Below are 24880 nucleotides of genomic sequence, written 5' to 3'. Positions count from 1 at the left end.
AGGTGGGGAAACCAAGGCCCAGAGGGGGGCTGGCCCTCAGTGCCGAGCTGGGCAGACCTTCCATCTGCCGTGCAGAGCTGGCCTGCCCGCCTCAACATGATGCCTGCATCATCTGCCCATAGTCGAGGCTTTGTTATGTCCTTTCCACCTTTTTGTGTGTCTGTTTTAAACATTTTTTTAAAAAGCCACTTTCTGGGATGGGAGGGACTTTTGTCACAGCTATTTCTGACTGTGAGCCGGAAGGGGCTGGGCTGCTGGCCGGAATGGAGGACTCCAAAAAGAGATGGTGGGTGGGTCAGCTGGAGTGTCCCCTGCCCGGTCCCGTCACACCCCAGGGGGGCCCTCAAGCAGGTGGGTGCTGGCCCCTGAATGTCCCGAAGCCCGAAGGCTGCCCTGGAATAGAAAGCTGAGGGCTTTGTTCCCTGCCACTCCCATTGACACTTTCGTTATTTCTGAAGCTGGCACCAATACGGATTCTTTATTTCTGATTTTCCAGTGAGGCAGCCTTCGATGGTGGAAAAGGGTTTCGCATCCTGGCTCTGCCACTGTCTGAGTGAACATGGGCAAGTGGCTTGGCCTCTCTGAGCTGCCCGTGGAGCTCCCCACTTCGTCCTCTGTAAAAGAGGGATCATCTTGTTGCTCTCCCAGGGATTGAGAAGGAACAAATGAGGTCTGGTGTTAAGGTACCTGGGGCTTGGCAGGTTTGGGGCATGCCTACCCCCACCGCAGCCCAACCCCCTTCCCCTGGCAAAGTCTGTTCCTTTAATTTACAAGGATTTCTCAGCATGGCCCTGACTGCCTAACAAGTCCATTTCAGGGCGCGTCGCCACTCTCTCTGTCCCATGGAGGCGCCAGAGATGGTGTTGGGGGTGGAGGGAAAACGGCTGCTTCTTTGTCCCGCATCTAAGAAGGCTGTTTGACCTACTCTTAGCAGTTGATTTGTGCCTCCGGAAATCTCTCGCCATCCCCCAGCCCTTTCTCCCAACTTCCTTTAAGAGAAACACACAAACCCCTCCATCTAGCGCCTCGGGTCCCTTGAGAACTATATTACAGAATCCCTTGGCTGGGTTGGCATTCTCACTGGGGACAAATTTGGGAGCGATTCTCAGAGCCTCAAGCTAGAGGGAGGGGAATGAGGTCCCAGAAAAGAAAAGGAAGCAGGGAGACAGCTGACGCTGAAGATTCCTTCTCAGAGGAATGCGAGGCGGGGCTTTGCCTTGGCAAACGAGACCGGATGCGGGGCCCCTGGGTCCCCCTTCCCCCCACGTGTATGCACACTCACACACACATGTACATGCACACACACACACTGACATACACATGCAGATGCACACACCAGGCTCTCCATTCAGTCCTGTGGCCCACGTCCCCACACATGACCGTGTTTGAAGGACACAGAAGGGTAGACCCGGAATTTGAACACGCCCTTTGCTGCAACGAGATGCGTTGCCTTCCAGGAGAATTGATTTAAACTGTGCCATGTGTCAGTGACACCGGAGGCTGTGGGCTTTGCGTTTGCAGTCCTGGCTTTTGATCGCATTGAGAGGTGAAGGCCGGCTGGCATTCCATTTATTTCCTATGTCGCGGATGGCTGAAGGCCCGGGATGGGAAGGAGGCAGCCCTGCCAAGTCCCTGTTCTCAGGATTAGGGATGTGTTGCTTTTTCCTGACTTTCTGCTGTCAGGCGGTCCTAAGCGCCCACCACCTCCCGCATCACAGCCCCCCACACCTGGAGTTGTAACTACCTGGCATGTGTCTGCTCCCGCATCGACTGGAAGCTCTGTGGGAGCCGGCTCCAGCTCTGCCTTCGTCTCCCACTGGCAGATCCCAGCCAGGACCTGGCCAAGGCCCATGCTGAGTAAATACTCATGCAGCAGTGAGGCCTCTGTGTCTGGCTGCTGTGAGCTAGTAGGCCTCCAGGAGGATGGGACAGAAGACGGACGACACAGACCACGTCCAGGGATTCGGCTGCTTGTAGAGGGGAGGGCCTGCACTTGGAATCAGAAGGCCTGGGCCAAAGTTCAAAGTTTGAATGAACCCCCAAGCCTGGCATTGCCGGTTGCTGGGGCCCCAGGGCAGGAGTTAAAAGCCGAGTGACCTTGGGCTAGTCACTGCCTCTCGAGCCTCACTTTCCTCATCTGTAAAACAGGGATGCTAAGCTCTGTGTCCGGAGGTTGTGGAAGAAGTAGACAGGCTTGCCTAGCTACAGCGCAGGGCATGTAAACAGTCAAGTTCGGCATGATTTCACAGGGCAGAGAGTGGGTGCCCTACAGAGGCTGAGCTGTGCTGGCCCTGTGGGGTGGGCAGAGGTTGAGAACCAAGCTGGAAACTGGGAGAGGGTGTCCCGTGCCCTTTGCTGGCAGCATCTGTGGGTTGCACAGCCCTTTGAGCATTGCCAGACTGTGAGGTGCTTAGAAAATTCCAGGCCAGATGGGAGACTGCTGAAGGTTTGTGACGTTGCTGCCGCCTGCCCACAAGGGGAGTGTCCTCCCACCCACACTGGGCACCGGGTGCTTGGCTTCCTGGGCAGGATGTGGTTTCTCATTCTAGACCTGGTACAAGAGAGGGTAGTTGTCACCCAACAGTAAACCTGGCAAATGGCAATGCCTGGTTCTCTGGAGGGTCCGTGGAGCCCAGGTCCTGGTCTGGATTTGCCTGCGATGTGGTCTGAGCTTCACTATGCCCACCTGGGAATGGGGACAGTGGGAAGGTGAGCTTGCCCAGCATCCCTGTGAAGACTACATTCTCTCCGTAATGTAGCACAATTCTATGAATGCCATTTAATCTCTTGCACCTCAGTTTGTCGCTCTGTAAAATGGGGGTGTGGTCTCTTACAAGTTCTGCTTCCCAGGATTGAGGTAAAAGTCAATTAAAACAGTGCAGTAGGAAAACATTTTGCAAAAGGGTTTGAAAATAAATCAATATGGCTTAATGCTCCCGTTTATTGAGCACCTACTTTGTGCTAGGTGCAGTGATGACTTCTGTAAATATGTGATAATTATGGGAGCAGTCTCAAGCGGTGGGAAGTGATTATGCTCATTTTACAAATGAGAGGTTCAGAGAGGTGAAGACATCTGTCCCAGATCTTGCCACGAGTCCGTCTGGGTCTCTGGACCCCAAGGTCAGTGCTCCTCCCAGGAGATGGCCTTGTCCCATGCCCCTGGAGGTTGGCAAAGCCTGGCTCAGGGTGAGGAGGCAGGCAGGAGGCACAGGGTCTCCCCAGCACCTGTCACAATATTGCCACGGCGGGTGGCAGAACAGGAGGCGGCTGCTGCACTGGGAAGACTCCCTGCTGTCACTTTACAGTAATTATTTCTTGAGAAGCAAATGAATCACTGGCAGTAGCAGGCAGATGAGGCTCCCGGGCCACTGTAGCAGGCCTGTCCAGGCCCCTGCTCTTTGGAGAAGGTCTCAGTGGGGGCTGGCAGGGCTCGCAGGGGAGGGGTTGGGGAACAGGGAACACATATTATGAACCGTCTGGTGATTTCCATGCGGTCTCATTTAAACCCGGTGGTGGCACTGCAGGATGGAAACCGAGGCTCAGAGAGGAGAAGTAACTTGGAAGTCAGGCTCCAGATCCAACCTTTATCCTGTGCTGTACCCAGAAAGGGCCATGCCCATTGCAAGCCGCTTTCCTGCTGTGAGCCTCAGTTTTCACTTCTGTGAAATGTTGCCTAGCAAAGCTGGGGCAGCCTGTGGATCTCAGACTCTTCAATTAATGCTCCATTTATCTTGCCCGGCCCCTGAGTGTCCTCAGGGCAGCAGCAAGCCTGAGATTCTCATCACGGATCACCAGCAGCAGAGGGCCTCGGGTGTTCTGGTGGCTGTTTGGGAGCTCTTCTCCGCCCTGGTCTGGAGTCTCCCTAGCTTTTGCTTTCAGTCAGTGCTGTGAACTTTGCCAGGGAACAGAAAGTTGTTACAATCATTTGGTGCCTCTCGTTGGGGAAGATGAGACTGCTGGGTGTGGATGTCTGAGGAGCCAAAGTGGTGGTGATCCCAGAACAGTGGCTGAGTACACACCGTGGGCCAGGCCCCTGCCCTCGAGAACTCAGAATCTGGGGACATAGACAAATGTGTCATGCCATGTGGCAGCATCACGTGACAACAGCGTGTGCCCAGTACCTTCTCCAACAGTGCTTGTAGATAGTGGGAGCACAATAAACATGTATTAGTTAATGAATTTCATTGAATATTTATACAACATTTACTCTTTGCCAGGCTTCATTCCAAGCGGTTTGCAAACATTTAATTCATGGAAGCGCTAATAACCCTGTGAGTTGGGTGCTATCATTAGCCCATTTTAGAGATGCTAAAACTGAGCCACAGAGGCAGGGGAGGGAACTGGGCCAAGACACCTTGAAAGTGGCAAGCCCAGGCCCGGTGCGGTAGCTCATGCCTGTAATCCCAGCACTTTAGGAGGCTGAGGCGGGTGGATCATGAGGTCAGGAGTTCAAGACCAGCCTGGCCAAGATGGTGAAACCCTGTTTCTACAAAAAAATACAAAAAAAGTAGCCGGGCAGGTGACAGGCACCTGTAATCCCAGCTACTCAGGAAGCTGAGGCAGGAGAATGGCTTGAACTTGGAGGGCGGAGGTTGCAGTGAACCGAGATCTCACCACTGCACTCCAGCCTGGGCAACAGAGTGAGACTCCGTCTCAAAAAAAAAAAAAAAAAAAAGAAAGTGGCAAGCCCAGATCTGACCCCAGGAAGTCAGGCTCCAGTTCCAACCTTAAACCTGTGTAGTACCGGAAAGGGCCATGCCCATTGCAAGCAGCTTTCCTGCTTGAGCCTCAGTTTTCACTTCTGTGAAATGGGAGTAATAAATCTGACCTCATGAGGCTGTTTGGAGGACTGTGTAAAATGATGCCTGTGGAGCACTTTGTAAACTGGCAAGTGGAGCGCCTGTGGGGACTAAATCCTTGGGAACCCTGAGCTCTACCCACGCTGCGGTTTCTTTTCCAACTTCCCAAGCAGGCGGAAGCTCCTTGAAGCTCCATGCAATGCCTTGTCCTCTCTTGCCTTTACATTCTCACCTCCCCTGGATCCTGGGATGGGAAGTTGGGCAGAAACCTGCTATGTTAGACAGCTTAGAGCAGAACGTTTGTGTGGAACCCAAAAGCTGGGAAGAGGGGAACCTGCAGGGTATATTTCTGCTGCCTGTCAGCTCTGAGACCTTGGGAGAGTCACTTTGCCTCTCTGAGCCTCCATTTCTTATCTGGAAATGGGAATGGTCATGTTGCGTGGATGGCAAGTGCGATGATGGTGCTCCGATTCTGGCTGCTGTGGCAAAAATCACTAAATAAGGCTGGGGGTTCTGGGGAGAGGAGCTGGGCAAGAATCGAATGGCATTTGGGCCTTGGCCCTGGCAGGAGCCCCTCCACGTGGCCGTGCTGGGGGTGGGGACTGTCTCTGAGCTGTCTCTGAGATGCTTGCTCAGCACCCTCTGGCCTGCGTGCTCCGACTCTGGGATGTGTGTTCGCACGGACCCTGCTCATCTGCTGCTCGATGGAGAGAGGCCCCTGCAGTGGAGACAGCGCCTTCCGCCCTCTTAATTGGCCATCTTTATTACTTGAGTTATTTAAGACGGTTCTTGGCTCGCTGCCACCTGTTTGCTGTCTTGGGGGAGGGGAAGAGCTACTGGTCTAAGTAGACCTTGTGAAATTCCCCGCAGACAGGCTCCTCTCTGTATAGGGTCAGCCCATCTTCCCAGGGCCCGTTGGCACCCCCGTTTTGCTCCTGGCCCACTGTGGTAACAGGCAGAAGGCCATCTTGGGGGGTGGTAGTGGAAGCTTTAGGGAAAGCTTGTTGCAAAGTCAGGACCAGAGAGTCTTGGAGGTCTGGGTGGGACACTGGTGAGACCCTGGGGTGCCCAAAGCCCAGGGATTCTGGGAGGTACTCAAGCCAGTTTAGGGCCAGTCAAGAAAGGCTTCCTGGAGGTGACATCACCTAGGCTGTATTTGGAAGGTTCAGTAAGAGTGGAAGAGAAGGAGAGAGGGTGTTCCAGATAGAGAGGACAGCTTGTACAAGGGCCTGGAGTTGAGCTGCTGTGCAGAACACAGTGTGGAGCTGCTCCTGGTGCCCGGGCTTGAGCCTGGCACTGCCAGAACTTGGCCTGTCCTGTGCTTGCTTCTTCCCTGGCTTGTCCCCTCCTCCCTCCTCTTGCTCTTCTTGGCTCTCATTTTCTCTCTTGCTCTCCTTTCCTCTCCCTCTTTCCTTTCTTTCTTGTTTTGATCTCTACTCTTTATGGCTGGCTGTCTCACTCCCGTCCTGCCCAGGGCAGGGCTCTGAGGGGCATCCTGTCCCCCATCCCTCAGCCAGATGCTGGGCCCTGGTGAGTGGCTCTTGCTGCTGGGGCCTTGTGAGCCCGTGAGTGTGCGTGTATGTGCATGCATGTACGTGTGTGTGTGTGTATACACGCATGTGAGCACAGGTCTGGAGCCTCTGGATTTGGAGCCCTTAAGGTCATTGCCCTGCCTCTGGCCACTGCAGACTCCTTGTACTATGGGGCTAGGGGGTAGGGTCTTGACATCATGGTGGGGGGCAAGGGAGGCTGCCTAATGAGAGAGAAGCTGCCGGTTTGGAGCTCAATGCTGTCCACTGGGGACCCTCAGCCTCCCCAGCCCCCGTTACGGTCCAAGGCCTAGGATTAGACACAGGTCAGGAATTGGGGGCTTGGGGGAGGCTTGGCTGCTCCCCTTACCTCTCCCCGCCCCAGCCCCCGATCGCCCTGGCTGTCCCTTCTCCCTCACACCTGTGACTTCCTCTCATCCCCTGGACGCCCCAGAGGACTCGAGGTACCCTTCAAGCTCATCTCATCCATCCTCCTGCTTCCAGGCAAAATCATTCCCTGACATCCCAACCAAGTTAGGTATGCCTTCTGTCTTTCAAAGCGACCTTCAGCCATTCTTTAGTGCTTTCTATTTCTCTCTCACCCCATTCGCATATTCATGACCATTTTATAGATGAGAAAACTGAGGCCCAGGGAAGGAGAGCAGCTATCTTGAGGTCACACAACAGAGCAGGGGCCGGAACCCAGGTATTTTCACCCTGCCCCCTCCACAGGACTCTCCTTAAACCCTTGAGCTCAGGGCTCCCTCTGGGGACTGCTGGCACTTTCAGGAGGGGTTTGGAAAACTCCCAGAGGACAGAGCACTTGCAGCAGAGAAGCCACTGCCAAAGGCATGACTCGGAGCCTGTACAGTGGGGTCTGCAGAGACAGGGCCCTGCTCCTTGACCAGACATCTGGGTCCCTGGCGCTGTGGATGAAGCTCCCTCTGCCTACAAAAGAGACATCTGAGGTTGCCCGTGGGGTTTGTCTCCATGTTGCAAAAGGCACTTATCCAGCCTCTGGCCTGGTTTTGAGGTCTTGGGATGCTGACACTGACCTGCCTTCCCGATCTGCCAGCCCTGTGCTTGGCTGCACCATTTCTGTGCCTCATTTTCCTTTTGTATGGGATGGGATGGGATGATGAGACCCACAGGGTGTTGGTGAGCCTGGCCCAGGAAAGGCTGCCCTGTCTCCTTATCTCTGGAGTAAGCCCTGGAGCTGGAAGTCTTGAGAACTTTGCCTAGAATGTTGGAGTTGGGTGAACCACAGAGGCTGATCTTTCATCCCCCACAAAGACTATGTTTCCACAGCTCCTTGTCTGGGGATGTGGCCTGACAAATACTACTTTGGGATTTGCACATGTTTTTATATGGAAAGACTTTTTTTTTTAAGAGAGGGTCTTGCTCTGTTGCCCTGGCTGGAGTGCAGTTGAACAGCCCCAATTTGTACATATAAAAAAGTGTACAAATCCCAAAGTAGTATTTGTCAGGCCACGTCCCCAGACAAGGAGCTGTGGAAACATAGTCTTTGTGGGGGATGAAGGATCAGCCTCTGTGGTTCACCCAACTCCAACATTCTAGGCAAAGTTCTCAAGACTTCCAGCTCCAGGGCTTACCCCAGAGATAAGGAGACAGGGCAGCCTTTCCTGGGCCAGGCTCACCAACACCCTGTGGGTCTCATCATCCCATCCCATCTCATACACAAGGAAAACAGGGCACAGTGAGAACTGCCTGCTCCCTCCCCCTTTGGCTGAAGACTGGCCTTTTGTGTACCGAGCACTTCCTCTCCCCAGTAGAGCTGCCTGGGCAGCGAGGAGGAGGTCATGTCCCCTCTCCTCGAGCAGACTGTCAGTGCAGGGTGACTGGGAAGGCAAGACCTGGCATTCAAGGCTGTGTCCAGTGCAGGGTGTTGCCTGGAGCCTGTGGCTCCTAGGAGGGCCTGATGGAATGTGGATATGAATGGCGGAGTCTTTCCCTGTCCCCGCCACCCTGGGGATCATGGACTGTCTCAGCCTCCCCGTTGTGTGGATTTGGAAGCAGCCTCAGGGGGTCACATCGCTGGTCTGAGGTCTCACTCTGAGGTAGGGCCAGGAACAGGATTCGAACCTGCCTCTTGCAGACTGTTACCCAAAGTACTGTCTGCCACACGTGCGAGCTCATTCTGGCAGGCTGAGATACGGGAGTTGGAAGACAGGGGTTCAAACCCTGCCCTGCGCCCAGCAGCAGCAAGGCGGCCGTTCCGCCTTCTGGGCCCCCATAGGCGATGGTTAGATGGTTTCTGTGTTTTCATAGACTGCCTTGCGAGGCCTTGTGGGTGAAGGGCCCACTCCCAGACCTTGGCAGAGGAGTGACGTTGAAGGCTGGCTTGGCATTGTTTTTCCAGAGTTGACGTCAGGGCAGCTGGTTTAGGGTTTCATCTGTGAGACAAAGGCTGCTTTGTAGCTTCTGCCCGGTTTAAGCCCGAGCACATCACCCCCCAAGGTGGGAAACGAGGTGGAAGGGATTGTAGGGCCCAAACAGAGAAGCCTTGGGAGGCTTGGCTTGCGCTCAGCCCCTCCAAGAAGGGAGCCAAGATCTCATAATTCTATCGCCATCTTGCTCACTTCCTGAGAGCACCCTGTATGCCCACTGCAGCGTTTGAGCCGCACACATGTGTTCTCTGGAACATCGCACCACTCCAGCAAGGTGGCTGCGGGTATGTCCATTGTACAGATGAGAAAACTGAGTCGTGACAGGTAAAATGACTTGTTCCTTGTCAAAGCTAGAGAGTGGCAGAATGGGCATGTGACCTCAGGTCTCTTTGGCTTCCAAGATCACCACTAGGTTCCACCACTAGAGTCTCGTGTTGCACCCAGCTTTGGAAAGGGACTTCTAAAAGCCAAGATACCCTGGAATCAGACTGGAGCAGATAAACCTCATGGCCTTTGCGGGGGACCTGGAGCTTTCTCGTTAGGATTCAGAATTGGGTCACTGCTTTGAGCACGTGTTGCGTATTTGTATCTGCATGTGTAGGTATCTGCACATGTACGTACAAGTTAAAGAAGGGATTTGGATACTGGAGGGTCTGTATCACTGGCAAGTGATTCCAGGGAGGCCTTGTGAGCAGGTGTAAGGAGGCATCCCAGGGGACACCTAGGACCTTCTGCTCTTCTTTGCCAGGATTACCCTACTTGATCATTCATTCTTCCATCCATCTGTCTGTCTGTCCATCTGTCCATCCATCCATCCATCCATCCATCCATCCATCCATCCATCCATCCGTTTGTCCATCAGTCTGTCCATCCATCCATCCATCCATCCATCCATCCATCCATCCATCCATCCATTTGTCCATCAGTCTGTCCATCCATCCATCCTTTTCTGGGCCACGGTGCTCAGGCCCTATGTTTGGGCCTTGGGGATGATGCTGCGTGAACTGCGAGCTTGTGGAATCAGGGGAGCTTGCCAAGGGACTATTAAATCAGGGCTGGAAGAGTCCTTAGAGTTTGGTTAGACCTTTTCTCTCCCTTTTGTCAGAGAGGGGCAGTGACTTGCCCAAAGTTGCACGGGGCGAGTGGCGGAGCTAGGGCTCAAAGTCAGGTCTGTAGGTCCCAGCCCCATGTTTCTGCTTCTCTGCTGTGTCAACAGACAGCTGTCACTCCTGGCCGGCAGCCCCCTTACCTAGCTCTTCCTCCTCTGCTGTTTTGATGTGTTCTTGGCTTTTCGGGAGTTGCTGGCAGCCTCTGTTCTGAGAGACTTCCAGAGGTGTCTACTGAACCAGCATGCAGGCCCCAGACTGCGGCCAAGCTTGGCCATGCTCTGCCCTGAGATGACACCCTCCCACGTCTGGAGCAGCAGGTTGGCTGAGCCCCTGAGGGGAGAGACTCCAAGGCCCTGTTGACTTTACCCTACTGGACCCTGGCTTCTTTTCCTCCAGGGGTCTCTAGAGGTCATCTGTTCCTTCCTCATCTTGGGGCTAGGACCACTGCAAATCCTCCCTGAAGATCTTACTGCCTTGGAAGCACATTCCAGAGCCCTTTCTGAGACGGGCCGTCCAGTGTCCTTGTGGCCTTTTCCATTGGGAAGTGCTCCCTGATGTCTAACCATGATCCCTACTGCTGCATTTCCCCCTTTGTTTAGCGTTTCCCAGAGGAGGAAAGTGGTTGGACATCAATTGCCTGGTGGTTCTCAAGGCAGCACCATTACCTTGCTGCGTACCCTCTTCCCACCTACAATCTCCCTTTTCTCCACTTCCTGAGAGACTGTGCCTTGACTCAGATACAAGTTGAGACACAATCTTCATGCAGAAAAGATCTGGCTGGTCCCTGTAGGATCCCACAAGTTTCTGGGAGGGAGGCACATTCCTTTTCCAGGAGTCATGGAGCCCTCTGAGCCAGAAGTGGCCTGGATCTCAGGGATCACTCTGGTCCCATCTTTCCTGATAGGGAAACTGAGGCCCAGAGAGGTTGAGCAACACGGCCACAGCCATTCAGCCAGCCTGTCCGAGTGGGGTGTCCTCCTTCATGTGGCAATGCTGTTTCTATGGTTTGGGCAGGGGGCTTGAGAAAGGTGGCCGGTGGCCTTTTGGCCTGGCGGTCCCTGCCGCAGACAGATGTCCTGGAAGCAGAACAGCCAGCCCCATGTAGCCCCAGAGGGCTCCCTGGCCTGGAATCAGTGCTCCTGCCGGCTGGTTCCCTGGGCTGGCAGATTCCTGGCAGTCCTGGGCTGCCCTCAGGGCCAAGCAGTGGCATCTTCTCCACTCCCACCCACCCTGTGGTTTCCTCTCTCCCACAGCCTCCCTTCTGGCCCTAGAGGTGCCAGGGAGGCCCCTCACCTCCGAGGGGAGAGGACCGGAGGCCTGAGTGTACACCAGTAATTAAGTTGCCAGGGGGACACTAGCTCCTATGGCTGGGGCAAGAAGGGGTTAAGCAGTGTTGCCTGCCAGGGCTGGACTCCCAGCTGGTGTCCCGGCCCCTGGGGCCAACCAGGCCATCTGGCCTGACAGATACCACACTGTGTCCCATCTGTCCCAAGGCAAAGTCACCAGGAGGAGACTGCCTTTGAGGGCCTGCAGGGGTGGGCGTGGCCCCTGCTGTCTGTCCCTGGGGGCCCAGGCCAGTTGGGAGGGGGCTCCCCACTGGGCAGGCTGTCCTCTGGCCACGCTCCCTGCAGGGTCTCCCTAGGTGTGAGCTGGGGGAGTCTGAGTCCCTGGTGTGGTCGGAGCTTCCTTGTGCGGAAGGTCTAGAGAGGTGCAGGGATGGACTCGAGGCCACACAGTAAGTCAGCACAGGCGGAGCTGGGCTTCCCCCAAGGCCCTGCTGGTGGTTACGCCTGGTGGCTCCAGCTCACAAGCTCATTCATCCAGTCAATAGCGGCTGAGGGCCTACGGTGTGCTGGGTGGGCACTTGGTCACTCTGGATACCAGACAGTTCCCCAGTCCCAGCATGGGAGAGGGAACCCAGAGACAAAGCCTCTAAGGGGAAGCATGGCGCAACTTAGCCAAGCCCAGGGCCCTGGACGCTGTAGCAGCCCTCCCAGTAGCCTCCCTCCCAGCCTTCCCAGCAGCTAGAGGTGGGGCTTGCTCGCTAAGTGGAGCAAAATAATGTTAGGCACTGGTGTTTATGATCTTGTGGGGTCTTCACCATCCCGGGAGGTGTAGGTACTGTTGGTATTCCCATTTTACAGATGAGGAAACTGAGGCTCAGAGAGGTAAAGTCACTTTAGCAGATCACCAGCTGGGGAGCGCCTGAGTTGGACACCCATACCAGCTCTGCCTGACATCAAAGTGTTTTGGGATAAGGGACAGGGGACGGCTGCAAATGGCCTCCCACTTTGCCCCAGGCCGGCTTCTTCTCGCCGCGCTGGCCTGGACCATCTCCTTTTTGGCTTTTTGCTGAGTCCGGGCTGGGAATCCTGTGGCTGGAGGCCCAAATCTCAGAGGGAAGAGAGCCCCCGCTGGGTTGGAGTTGAGAAGAGAGGCTGTGCTGGTGCTGGTTCTTTTGCATAGCTGGGGCTAGTGACCCTCTGCCTCCCCTGTGTGGGGTGCCCGGCAGCATCTGGGCAGCTGCCCCCTCAGAGAACCCTCCATCCATCTGAGAGCCCCAAGGCTCTGCCCTCCAGTGGCGGCTGGGCCAGGCCGATGGAAGCCTCCATAATGCTGTTATGATTATGTGACCCTAGATGAGTCACTGCACCTTGGTGAGCCTCAGTTTCCCCATCAGCAGAATGAGGGTGAGGAGATGACAAACTCCAATAAAGATGCTCTCTGAGGGGCTTTGCAGTCACAGAAGGGTCCCTGGGAGGCTTTGCTCCATTTCATTCCCCCTCTCATCTTAAGGGGACTGGCTTCTCTCTCCAGCCCCATGGGTAGGTGGGAGGAACACTCTTGTTTGTGTGTTGTGGGGTTGCCTGGTGCCCTGCCTCTGCACTCCCCACTGGTTCACATCAGGTGGAATGCCAGGGCCCGCCATGATGACAGGAGCCTGGGATTAAGTAATGAGTCCGTCCCCTTGAGCTGTATTTAGTCACTAATTCTTTTGGTGCTCATGTTTGCAGTCTAATTACCTGTCTCAGCTGCGCTGGAACCTGCCCCTTCCCGGCCAGTGAGGACAATGATGGCTCTGCACAGACAGGTGGCTGTTGCCCTGTCACCCATCCTTGGTTGTACAAGCCCCACGTGTCTTTTGTTAGCTGGGTCCTTGTCACTCTTCCCTCCTCCCTCCTGGAGATTGCTCTGGAATGTTCTCCTCCCCTTACCAGCGGCATGGCAAGCATCTCCTAGTCTCTGGAGTTGCACTGAGCCAGCCGCTGTCTGTGTGGGACCTTGGACATATCACCTCCCCCCTCTGAGCTTCAGACTTCTCATTTATGACTGACCTGGACGTCCCCGTCTGATGTCCTAGGATCCTGTGTTCTGTGCTTTTTTTTTTTTCTTTGCCCCACCTGGAGCCAGTTTGTGTTTGCCCATCCTCATTTAATCCAGGTGGGGTCATTCTCACCCATTTTACAGGTGAGGAGACTGAGCCCTAGGGAAGTGACGTGGCTTAAGGCTGCAGGGCCTTGCTTTCAATCCAGGTGTGCTGACTCTCACCTGGTGGGCTCTGCCTGGCTGCCAGCCCCTCATTTTTTCAGGCTGCATATGATAAGGAAAATCTGGGCTCCCAGGCAGCTGGCTCCAGGGCGGCTGCGGGTGAGTAAGTATGCAGATTACCCTGAGGTGCCCTACATTTACCTCCAGGGCAGCACAGTCACTTGGAATAAACAGTGGAGAGACCCAAAGTACATATTAGGTTTCCAAAATAGCCTTGGGAGTTGCTGTTTTTCCCAAAGCTGTAAACATAACCCTGGGCCGGGGGGCCCCCACACTCTCCTGGGCACAGACCCCCTGGGCCTCCTGCCTCTTGACCTGAGTGCCCAAAGACCTGCTGCCCAGACCCCCTGCTGGCTTCCACTTAAGCAAGAGCCGGCAGACACTGGGGATGGGGTAGAGGGTCCATGGGGGCTTGGCCAGGCCTAGGCAGAAAGACAATGTCCCAGGGATGGAGAGCCGTGCACACCAACTTTCCCATCATCTGCCATGCAAGGTAGGCCCAGGCTTCAAGTGCAGAGAAGACAGTAGCAGAGTTGGCCTGGACTGTGGAGGTTGTTTGGGGAAACTGAGGCTGGCAGGGAGGGGCTGGCAGGGAGGCCATGTCTAAGGCGACAGGGCTGCATTGGCCTAAATTGGATCTCCTAGAGAAGGCCCTGGAGACGACATTTACTGGGCCTTTTTAATCCAATGAGTATTTATGGAGCCTCCTGTGTGCCAGGCTCTGTGCTGGGCACTGGAGTTGCAGTTGTGACCCAGAGACGAGCCTGATCTTGAAAGAGATGAGGGCCAGGTGCAGTGGCTCACACCTGTAATGCCAGCACTTTGGGAGTCTGAGGCGAAAGGATCGCTTCAGCCCAGGAGTTTGAGAGCAATCTGGGCAACATAGTGAGACCTTGTCTCTACAAAAAAAAAAAAAAATTAGCCAGGTGTGGTGGCATGCACCTGTAATCCCAGCTACTTGGGAGGCTAAGGCAGGAGGATCCCTTGAGCCTAGGAGTTTGAGGCTGCGGAGAGCCATTGTTGTGCCCCTGCACTCCAGCCTGGGCACACAGTGAGATCTTATCTCAAAAAACAAACAAACAAAAAAGACAGAAAGAGGGAGAGAGAGAAAAGAAAGACGAGTTAAGTAGAGGAGCCCAGTAGGGGATCAGTAACCTCAGTACCAAGTGGCCCAGAGCCTTTGCAGTACAGGAGAGTGGCACTTGACCCTGACCAAGGAGTTGGGTCGGCCTCCTGGAGGGGGTTATAAGCTGGGTCCTGAAGTCACATTAGGTAAGGGAGAGAGAGAGGAAAATAACAAAGGGGAAGGGGTGTAGAACCTGTTGGGCAGAGAACGCAGCCCATGCCTTGGAAGTGTGATGGAGTTGGGCACAGCGGGGCTGGAGGTGTGGGAGGGATGCTATTCAGCCTTACTCTACCCTAGCATGTGGCTTTGATCTCCAGGGCTTATCACCCACCAGGTGAGACCTCTGTCTACCCTTTTGGAGAAGAAGTGTCTGGCCCATTTCTCAGATGAGCCTGATCTCCCAACCCTCGCTCCTTGGGGAAGGTAGAGGGCCCCTGGTGAGGAAGGACAGTATTTATAGTGGGGTCTTCCTGCACCTAACGGAGGCAATACTTTGACTAATGAGGAAACTAAGGCACAAAACATTGTTGCTGCAGGAGCTGGAGTAAGGGCCCAGGACCCTGCTTTTCCTTGGCTCCCTTGGCAACTGGGAGCCTGTGGTAGAGAATGCCGGAGAGCGTTCTCTCCAGCTCGTCACACATGGCTCTTTAGAGGGGCACAAAAGCCTTTTCTACATCTGCACACTTGATCCAGAAACCCAATCTGGGTATCCCAGAGGGATACCTGGACACGTATGCAAATGTGAGGGTACGAAGGTGTTCACAGTCTTGTTTAGATTGTAAGGACTCTGCGCTGACAGTGGAGGACCCATCAAACCAATGGCCCTGCAGCCACCTGCTGTGTCACCTGCTCGGGAAGATGCTGCCGTATATTGTCAGGTGGAAAAAACGCATTTGAAAACCACATATGGTCGCATCCCATTGTCGTTAAAAACCAATCTCATAAGAACAGAAAATCTAATAAGAAAAAGCTGGGAAGGATATAGAGCTGATGTTAACTGTAATTCTCTCAAGGAGGGGGATTCATTTGGGTGGGTTTTACATTGGTTTTATCTGGCTTACCTGTTTTTTTCTTTTCGCTTTCTTGTGTAATCATTGTAAACACTCATGCAATTTAAAGCAAGGGGAAAACAAGCAGGTATTTTTGTCTTTTAAAAATTTAAGTGGTTTTGATGTTTGAGCAGGTATACATGACATGATTCAAAATTAAAAAGATACAGAAGGAGGGGAGATTCTGACACACACTACAGCATGGATGAAGCTTGAGGATATTATGCCAAATGAAATCAGCCAGGCTGGGCGCGGTGGCTGACGCCTGTCATCTCAATACTTTCAGAGGCCAAGGTGGGAGAATCGCTTGAGCCCAGGAGTTCGAGACCCGCTGGACAGCATGGGGAAACCCTGTCTCTACAAAAAATAATTTTTAAAAATTAACTGGGCGCGGTGGCTCATGCTGATAGTCCCAGCTACTCCAGAGGCTGAGGCAGGAGGATCGCTTCAGCCCAGGAGGTGCAGGTGCAGTGAGTTGTGATTGTGCCACTGCACTCCAGCCTGGGCAATAGAGTGAGACGCTGTCTCAAAAAAAAAAAAAAAAAAAGAAAAGAAAAGAAAAAGAAAGAAGAGAAATAAGCTATTCACAGAAGGACAAATACTATCTGATTCTATTTATACAAAGTACCCAGAAGTCGAATCCACAGAGACAGAAAGTAGAAGGGTGGTTGCCAGGGGCTGCGGGGAGAAGGGCATGGGGTGCTACTGCTTAACAGGTACAGTTGCAGTTTTGCAAGATGAAAGAGTTCTGGAGATGGATGGAGGTGATGGTTGCACAGCAGTGTGAATGCACTTATTGCCACTTTAAAAATGGTTAAGATGGTAAATTCTATGTTACATGGTTTATTTATTTATTTTTGAGACAGGGTCTTGCTCTGTCACCCAGGCTGGAGTGCAGTGGCGCAATCTTGGCTCACTGCAGCCTTGAGGTCCTGGGCTCAAGCAATCCTCACACCTCAGCCTCCTGAGTATCTGGGACTATAAGCGGTGCCACCACACCTGGCTACCTGGCTAAATTTTTTGTAGAGATGGGGTTTCGCTCCTGGGCTCAAGTGATCCACCTGCCTCGGCCTCCCAAAGTGCTGGGATTACAGGCGTGAGCCACCATGCCTGGCCTATTATGTGTATTAAGAAAAGATACAGAGGGGACAGAGTGACAGTTCTACCCCGTAATCCCCAGCCACCCACTTCCCCGCTGAAGGGAACTGATGTTTTCAGTGTGATGGTGGATGCTTGGTTTCCTTCCTCCTGCCTCTGGGTACAAATGGGCAGTGGCAACTTGGATGGGGCCCCTTCACTCATGGACAGAGGAAGATGACCCCTGGCCCAGGGCGAGCATTCCCTTCCATCCCTGCTTGCCTGGCACAAGGCAGCCAGTGCCCAGAACTTCCCACGCTTCTTGGGTTGAAGGGATTGAGGATCTGAGGCTGGAGGAGCCAGAGGTCCTGCCCCGGCGAGAGCTCCGGAACTCGCCTCCCCTCTCTCAGCGGGAAGAGAATACTCTTAATCCACTTCTGTGTCCGCAGCACTTGGCTCCTGGGTGAGCACTTGGGAAATAAATGTTTGTTGATTCTGTCCTGGGGGAAGAAGATGAAATGGAAGCAGGCAGCCAGCCTGAGTTGGGCTGTGGGAGATATTCTGGGCTGCCGGGCCTGGGTGTCTCCAGAAACACCCAACGCTCGCTCCTGAAGGCTCTCTTGGTGCCAGGTCTTGTGCCAGGCACTGGGATATGGTGCCGAATTGGACACAAGGGAGATGAGGCGTCCTCCTGTGTGTCTTGACAGTTCGCATGTTGCCAAGCATTGGTAGCAGAGGGGGCTGGTTTGGCACCCAGGTACCCTGCCTCATCCCCGGGGCCTTGGCCAGTCTACCCAGAGGAAGTGCCCTCCAGCTGAGTTACCCATTTTCCATGGCAGGGAGGACAGCAGAAAGGCCGTGTTCCATGACTAATCATAGCTTCCATCTATTGAGTATTTACTGGGAGCTGGGCACTGTGCTAGGTGTGAAACGTGTGTTGACTCATCTACTACAACAACCTGACAAGGCAGGTTCTTCCGTAGCCCCTGCTCAAAGCTAGGGGACATGGAGCACAGGCAGTCAAGTGCTTGGCTCAAAGGCACACAGCTCAGAAGTGCAGATCCTCTGCCCCTCCTGGCATCCCAGTCTGCGGGGGTCAGGGGTGGGATCTCTGCAGTCAGTGCCTGGGGGCCAGATGACAAGCTGCAGCCTCCCCGCAACCCCATGATTTCCATAGCGCAGTGGAGCCAGAAAGAAACAGACCATTTTACAGACCAGAGCAACAAGGGTGCTGCTCTCTCAGACCCTGGAGCCAGTGACAGGGAGGCGGAGAAGGAACGAGAGTCTCCGTTTATTCGGAGCCTGTGCATATCCTCCTTTTCACAAACTGTAGCAGCCTCCAGAGGCAGGGGGCATCTTTATGATGACCAAATGGGGAGGCTTAGGGGTTGGAAATCACTTGCCCAGGAGCGTGTGGTTGGTACCACTGGGATTTGAACCTCGTTCCATCCAGCTCCAGAGCTGGGTGCCTTTCTTGCTCACCACCTGCTGGCCCCAGCTCGTTGCCTTGGCAGTGGAGGTGGTGGTGTGCCGAGGCCTTCCTGCACCCTGGGTTCTCTGGCGCTGAGAAATAAGTACGTGAGCAAAGTGGCTTTTTTTCCGGGTCAGTGACTGTGACCCCATGTGTACACATCTGTGCATCTGACCCTGGCATTGTAACCCAGGGGCATTTTCTAAGTGATGTGCTGGGGGTGTGGGCAGGGAGTGGGGCTTACGGAACTGACGAGACACCGTTAGACTATAGAGAGGCTGCCCAGGCTTGGGAGCCATATGGACCTGGATTTGACCTTGAACAGGTCATTTCACCTGAGTGTGTGTAGTGGGAATGATAACATCCGGCTCACAGAACTATGGTGAGAATTAGAGATGGTGGGAGTTGAATGATTAGCACCTAATCAGCATTTTACAATAAATGCAAATTCTTCCCTTCTCGGAGAAGAGTGGAGTCTGATGAGAGAGACAGGGAAGTGAAAATTTACAGCCCCTGGATGCCAGTGCTGAAGGAGTGGGTTCAGGACTGGGAACATCAGAATGGGCATAGTGACTTATGCTGGGGAAGTCATGAAAAGCTCCCTGGAGGAGGTGATGAAGGGGTACCCAAGCCTGGAAGAGGTTGGCAATGGTACTCCAGAAACTTCATGGTGGCTTGCAATTTGCGATGCAGATTTTTCCTCACTGTGAGATGCTGGTTGAGACAATTTCCTCCTTGAAGTGGCCTGGTGTTTTAGGGGTGGGGGGAGTGCCCACGTGGGTGTAGTTTCTAGACAGAAGCAGTGGGAAGAGGGCACTGCCCAGCATGCTGCTTGGGATTACGAGTGTCCACAGAGCTGCAGTTTCTCCAAAGGTGTTTTTCGTTTGTTTTTGAGACAGGGTCTCATCCTGGTCATCACCCAGGATAGAGTGCAGTGGCCCGATCCTAGCTCACTGCAACCTCGAACTACTAGGCTCGAGGGATCCTCCAACCTCAGCCTCCCAAGTAGCTAGGACTACAGGTGCGTGCCACCATGCCTGGCTAATTTTTAAAATTTTTTTGTAGGGATGGGATCTCACTATGTTGTTCAGGCTGGTGTTGAACTCCTAGCTTCAAATGATCCTCCTGCCTCAGCCTCCCAAAGTGTTGGATTACAGCCGTGAGCCACCATGTTCAGCCTCTCCAAAATTGTTTTCAATAAGCAATACCAAGTGGGAGTGATGCTGGGAACCTGGGCAAGTATAGACAGGGGGGAATTGGACAGGTGGCTCAGAAAACAACTGAAACCTCAGATTGGCATTGGGGCAGGTGACCTGGGGGTTCCCTGGGCCCCATGTTACCCAAAAAAGCCAGTAGCCTCCCTGGGTGAACACCCTTAAATGCCTTGTGTGTGTTGGAAGGTGCCATGAGACCAGCTGGGCTCTCCTGCCCTGGACCCACCTGCTGCCACAGTGGCCCTTGTTAGGACAGACCTCACAGGGCTGGGCATGCCCATTAGTTCCTGGGGTACGTCTATGGGGTGTGGACGGCGAAAGCAGGGTTTTCAGTGGGTTTTGCTGATAGGGGGGTTCTGTGGTATTAGCATGTGGCTTCTTTCCTTCTGCCACCCCATCCCCTTGTACTGCCAGCCACCCAGCCAGGTGAAGTCGGCATCTAGCTCATTTTCATTACCATCAACGACATGACTGTTATGCAGACAGTGGCTTTGGGGTCAGATGGCCCTGGGTTCAAGTGTGACCCCCTCACTTACAATGTGGTCCGAGAGCATTCTCCCAGCCTCTCCCCACCTCTCTGAGCAGCTGTCATTGGGAGGTCGTGAGGATGAGAATGACACCAATGGCATGCTCATGGTAGGCTAGGCACTGTTCTGGGCACTTTTCATATGCTATTCCATGGAATGTGGGCAAAACCCCTCGGAGCTGGGAGGGATTACCAAGGCCCAGAGAGGGTCATAGCTTGCTCAAGGTCACAGAACTGCAAGATGGATAGCTGGGATTTGATCCCAGGACCCTCTGGCTCCAAAGTACCTGCTCCCCTCTTCACTACACACACTGGCTGGAATGCAAGGACAAGACGTCTCAGCTGGCTTTTGAGCATTTGTGGTTTGTCAGGTGGCTTTGTGGTCAGTGTAGGGTGCTTGTCCAGGGATCATGGAAGTTGTTTTCTGGCTTGGCTGGGTGGCCCCTTAGAATTCATCCAGTTTGACATCATTGCATTACTGACGGGAAAGTGGTGCCAGGGGAGGGTAAGGGACTTGCCCCAGATCACAGAGCCAGCTGGGGCAGAGGCAGGGACTAGCTTCAGGACTTCTTGCACAAGGCTGCTGCCTTATTGCCTGAAGGGGTGTGTGGCTGGGGGCTGGAGCCCATTTAGGGGCTTGCCGTTCTTTCCCACTCATCTCTCAAGTCCTGTTGGCTCACCACAGAGAACCCAGAAACCAGCTAGCTGCCCTGCAAAGGGTCCCCTTGGTCACCAGGAAACAAGCTGGGGGAATGTGATGACCCCACACAGCTCATCCCCCCTTCCTGGAGATGGGACTCACTTTCATCTCCTTGCTGGGAAAACTCCTTAGCAACTCAATTTCAGTGCCACCTCTCTCAGTTGCTCCTGGGTCCCCAGAGGGCCAGGACAGGATGGAGAAGTGTCCTTGGTTAGGGGGTCCAGATTTCACTCACCCATTTGCCCCTCCCTCACCCAGGCACGTAGAGCTAGGGTGACACTGGTGAAGAGCATGGCCATCATCCGTCTAGGGCACCTGTGTGCCTCACTTGAACCTGCTCTCCTGATCCGTCCATGAGCCCTACAAGGTGGGATTGCTATCCCCATTTTACAGAGGTGGAGACTGAGGCTCCTACCTTGAGGTAGGCAGGCCCTCAGGGGATCACACAGAGGCAGATGACTTTCTCAGCTCACCCGCCCTTCCTAGAGAGGTCTGCAGAATTGCCTACAACCTTCGACTCTCTAAGGCCTGTGGGGCTCGTGGCAAGCCCTCAGGAACTGTTTATGGAATGAATGAGTGAGGGGCAAACGAATGAATGCATGCTCCCACACCACACTGCTGCTTCTTCTTCTGGGAGAGGGAACCCAGTGGGTGCTGTTGAGTGCAGGCTGTCAGAGCCCTGATGGCACCCAAGATAACTCTGGATGGAGTTGGTGTCCCTGAGGCTGTCACCTCTTCTGGACTCCAAGGAAGGGCCCTATCCAGGGTGTGCAAATAGCACTGCAAATATCATGTCCCAAGGGATTTTGGGAGATCCTATTACAGATGGGGAGACTGAGGCCCAGGGCAGAGAAGGGACTTGCTCAGGGTCATGCAGCGAATTAGCAACATAGCCAGGACGTGAACCAGGACCTCCTGCTTCCTAGCCCAGTACCTCTCTTCTACAGGGAACTTCCCTATGGATGTCAGACCCCTCTGCCTCTCCACTGAGCAGCCTTGCGCAGACCTGGCCTGCTGGGATCCCTGGAGGAGGCTGCCGTTTCTGGTTGAAATCAGCTCTGTGTGTCTGTGTGGGAGGCAGTGTGCTGGGGCACACTTGATTAGTGGCTTCTCAAACCTGGCCCCCATCCCCAGCGTGCAGCCTGTGCTCCGTCCTGCCCAGGCCATTACTGCCCGCCTGTAATGGAATCGGCTGCCCTGGTTAAGTGTTCACATTAAATTAATACCTCCTCCGTGGAGACAATCAGTTGGCATTTAATTTGTCTTTCCTTCCGAGAGCAGCAGAGTACAGCTGGGCAGCCGGGCTCCAATGGGCACGTCTGCGAGGCAGCCTTTCCCAGGGATCAGGGGCTCCATGGAGATGGGAGCGGGGAGGCCACAAGAGGTGGTGCCAGGTGTCCCCGGGGGGTGGGGCTTGGGGCAGGCAGGAGGGGGCCTCTTCCATGTGCAGGGGCTTGTGCTTATTGGCTGTCCATTTTCGGGGAGTGCGCCACGTGAGAGAGGAAGTCAGGAGGCAACGCATCCACACGTGCATCAGTGCTGAGCTGCCCGGGAGGCGAGCCCTGTGTTAGCAGTGGTGGCGGGATTTCCACATTGTATTCCCAGCCCTGCCCCACTCCCACTCCCTTATCGGATTTTTTTTCTGCCTTAAATATGAATTATCTGTGGTATTCGAGGGGGATGGTGTGCAAGGAGGAAGTTGACTCAGTTGTGGTTTTCGGGTTCTCTAGAAGGGCTCAGCAGAAGCAAGTGGGAGCTGCTGGGGGCACGCAGCCCTGACCCCACCGGGGAGCCTGCTCTGGTCTTCCCAACCCATCAGCTTCTGCGAAACTGCATTTGAAGAAAGGGCTCCCCTGGTCTACCACTGTGCCTGCAGCCTCTTCCTCCAGCTCAGATATTATTTTAGAGAAGAACAGCCAGTTGGGGCCCCCAGGCTTGGCCCTGGCTCTGCTGTGAGGATGCCTCCGTGCATCTGCAGGTGGGCAAACACAGGAGCTAGGGCAGCGCAGAGCTGAGGGGCACTGGCCGGGCCAAATCTGTGGTCTGAGCCGCCGGGCTCCAGCATGGCTCCCTGGCCACCTCCACCCAGCCCTGCTGCAGTGGGGTGAGCTCCCCGAGGCCAGGGTGGAGCTGAGAAGGTGCCAGCCCTCCACCCTCCGGGAAGGAAGCTGCTCTCTGCCCCCACCTGCCCTCTGCCCCCACCTGCCCTCTGCCAGAGGCCAGGCCCATGCTTGGCCCAGAATGAAGTCTTCCACTGAGGGCTCCAGCCCAGCCTCACCTGAGCTCGTTTCCCCTCACCTGAGTGAGTCGGCCTAGGCGTGCCGGCCGCTTGCCTTCCCGCAAGGTGTTGGCCGTTTGCACACCTCCTTCCCAACTCTGGAGGTGGGAGGCAGCCACGCGCTGTGCAGTTCACATGGAGCTGCTGAACACTCATGGTCTGCTTGGTGCGGGGTGCTTTCACCCACACCGTCCCCTTCCTGCAGTTCTCACAGCCACCTTTGAAATGGGGTGGCTGGTTTCCCGACTCACAGAGGGGACAGCTGAGGCCCAGAGAGGGTAACTGACTTGCTCAAAATCACACAACTGGGAAGTGATGGGCAGGATTTGAACCCGTCTCTTGCTGCCCTGGTGTCTTGGGATGCTCACTCAGGAGCCCCAGGTTCATCCCTGGAGCCTTCATTGTTTTCCTGGGCCTGCACCTACTTTCCTCCTGAGCGGGAGCCTCGAGCCTCTTTCTCTGACTGCACAGGAAGTGAAAAATCTGTGAGTCAGCCCCTCTGCTGGTGACTTCAGCTTGGGCTTCCGCCCCTCTGTAGGGCAGGATTGTCGGTCCCTTTCCTGCGGGTCTGTGTGTCATCTTGAGCTGACGGGGGAGGGGGAGGCACTGGCCCTGAGTGCGGTGGGGGTGGGGACTGGCATAGAATCTGCCCACCCCCTTTCCCCAGTGGCCAGCAGAGACTTCTCGTCCCTCACGTGGTTCCAGTGGTGGCTCCTCAGGAATGCGGAGAGACCACATCTGGCTGGGGTGGTGCTGCCACCTCCCCCTCCTGGCCACCAGCCTCGGAGAGTGCTTGTTCTGCTAAGATGGTGGCCGAGGCCCCCGATCTCAGCTGCTGTGTGCTTTTGTGGAGTCATTTCCTCTCCCTGCACTCTTTGTCCTGACATCCCTGTCTCCCCTCCCTGGCCCAGGGCTGTGGGAAGTGGGAAAGGGAAGGTTTCTCCTTCTCCTGCCTGCTTCCTGCCCTGGCCATCCCTTCCCGTGGCCTGGCCTGGCCTCTCCCAGGAGAGGCTCTGGAGCCGAATGGATGAAGCTGAGTGCAGGGGCTATGCTGGGAATTTGCCTCCCGTGAGCCCCTGGGCTGGGATGGTTCAGGCTAAGGATGCTCTGGGGGAAAGGAGCTCTGGCTGGAGGCGAGAGCCATCAGGGCACTGAGGAGTAAGTGCAGCTTTGGATTCATTCAATCATCCATCCATCCATCCATCCATCCATCCATCCAACCAATCCATTCGATAAATATCTGACTCCTTAGCAAGTGCCCAGCCAGTTTTAGGTGCAGGGAATACAGCAGCAAGCACAAGAATGATCATCATAACTAGCTCTCTGGGCCTGCAGAAGGACTGGACCCTGATTTGAGACCCGGCTCCTGTGCCTGTTTTCCCACCTAGACCAGGGACCTTGCCTCTTGCTTCCTCCTTGCCCCGTCTCTGTGCCTGAGACCTCCCGAGATGAGTGCCAGCCCCCAGTGGTGGTGGGGAAGGTGGAAGTGGCGGTGACCGCACAGTGGAGCCATCACTGGCTTTGGCATCATGGGACTGGCTCCTTTGGGCAAGAGCTGTGTGCCGTGGGATCCCACAACCATGCCACTGGGGAAGAGGAGATCCTGGGGCCTCCGCTGCTCTAAGCTGTGGGGCAAACAATGGAAGTGGATGTGAGGTTTGGGGAAGAGATGACATTTGAGACAAGCCTGGGAGAATGGCTAGGGTTTCAGGAGGCTGAGGAGGAGAGAGGAAGAGGGGAAATGAGTTACCTGACCTCTGAGCCTCATCTGCAACATGGGGACGATCCCCAGGGGAGGGCTCAGCGGGATTTTACAGAGGGAGGTATGAGTGCCTAACGTGGTGGATACCACCGAGAAGGTAATCAATAAATGTCCCTTCTCTCATCCAGCGCTAGAAGAGAGAAGGATTTGGAAGTTTTATGAGCTGTTGGGTCAGGGTGGGCAGGTGCGGCTCTCAGTGATTCAAGCCATGTTGGCCGCGGCTGGAGTTGTCCATAGGCCCTGGGTCTTCATTTTCCCACCTGTAAAGTGGTGACAGGGTAGC

At 54.7% G+C, this 24880-nt stretch overlaps 1 protein-coding gene across 3 annotated transcripts in view; it reads left to right on the top strand.

The window, feature by feature from the left end:
* The window catches only part of IFFO2 (intermediate filament family orphan 2), a 51141-nt gene that overhangs the window by 5588 nt on the left and 20673 nt on the right, over window positions 1-24880 (top strand). The window lies entirely within an intron of this gene.

The sequence above is a fragment of the Symphalangus syndactylus genome, chromosome 22 (genome assembly GCF_028878055.3).
Source record: "Symphalangus syndactylus isolate Jambi chromosome 22, NHGRI_mSymSyn1-v2.1_pri, whole genome shotgun sequence".
Classification (NCBI taxonomy): Eukaryota; Metazoa; Chordata; class Mammalia; order Primates; family Hylobatidae; genus Symphalangus; species Symphalangus syndactylus.
This window is presented reverse-complemented; position numbering and strand designations above follow the sequence as displayed.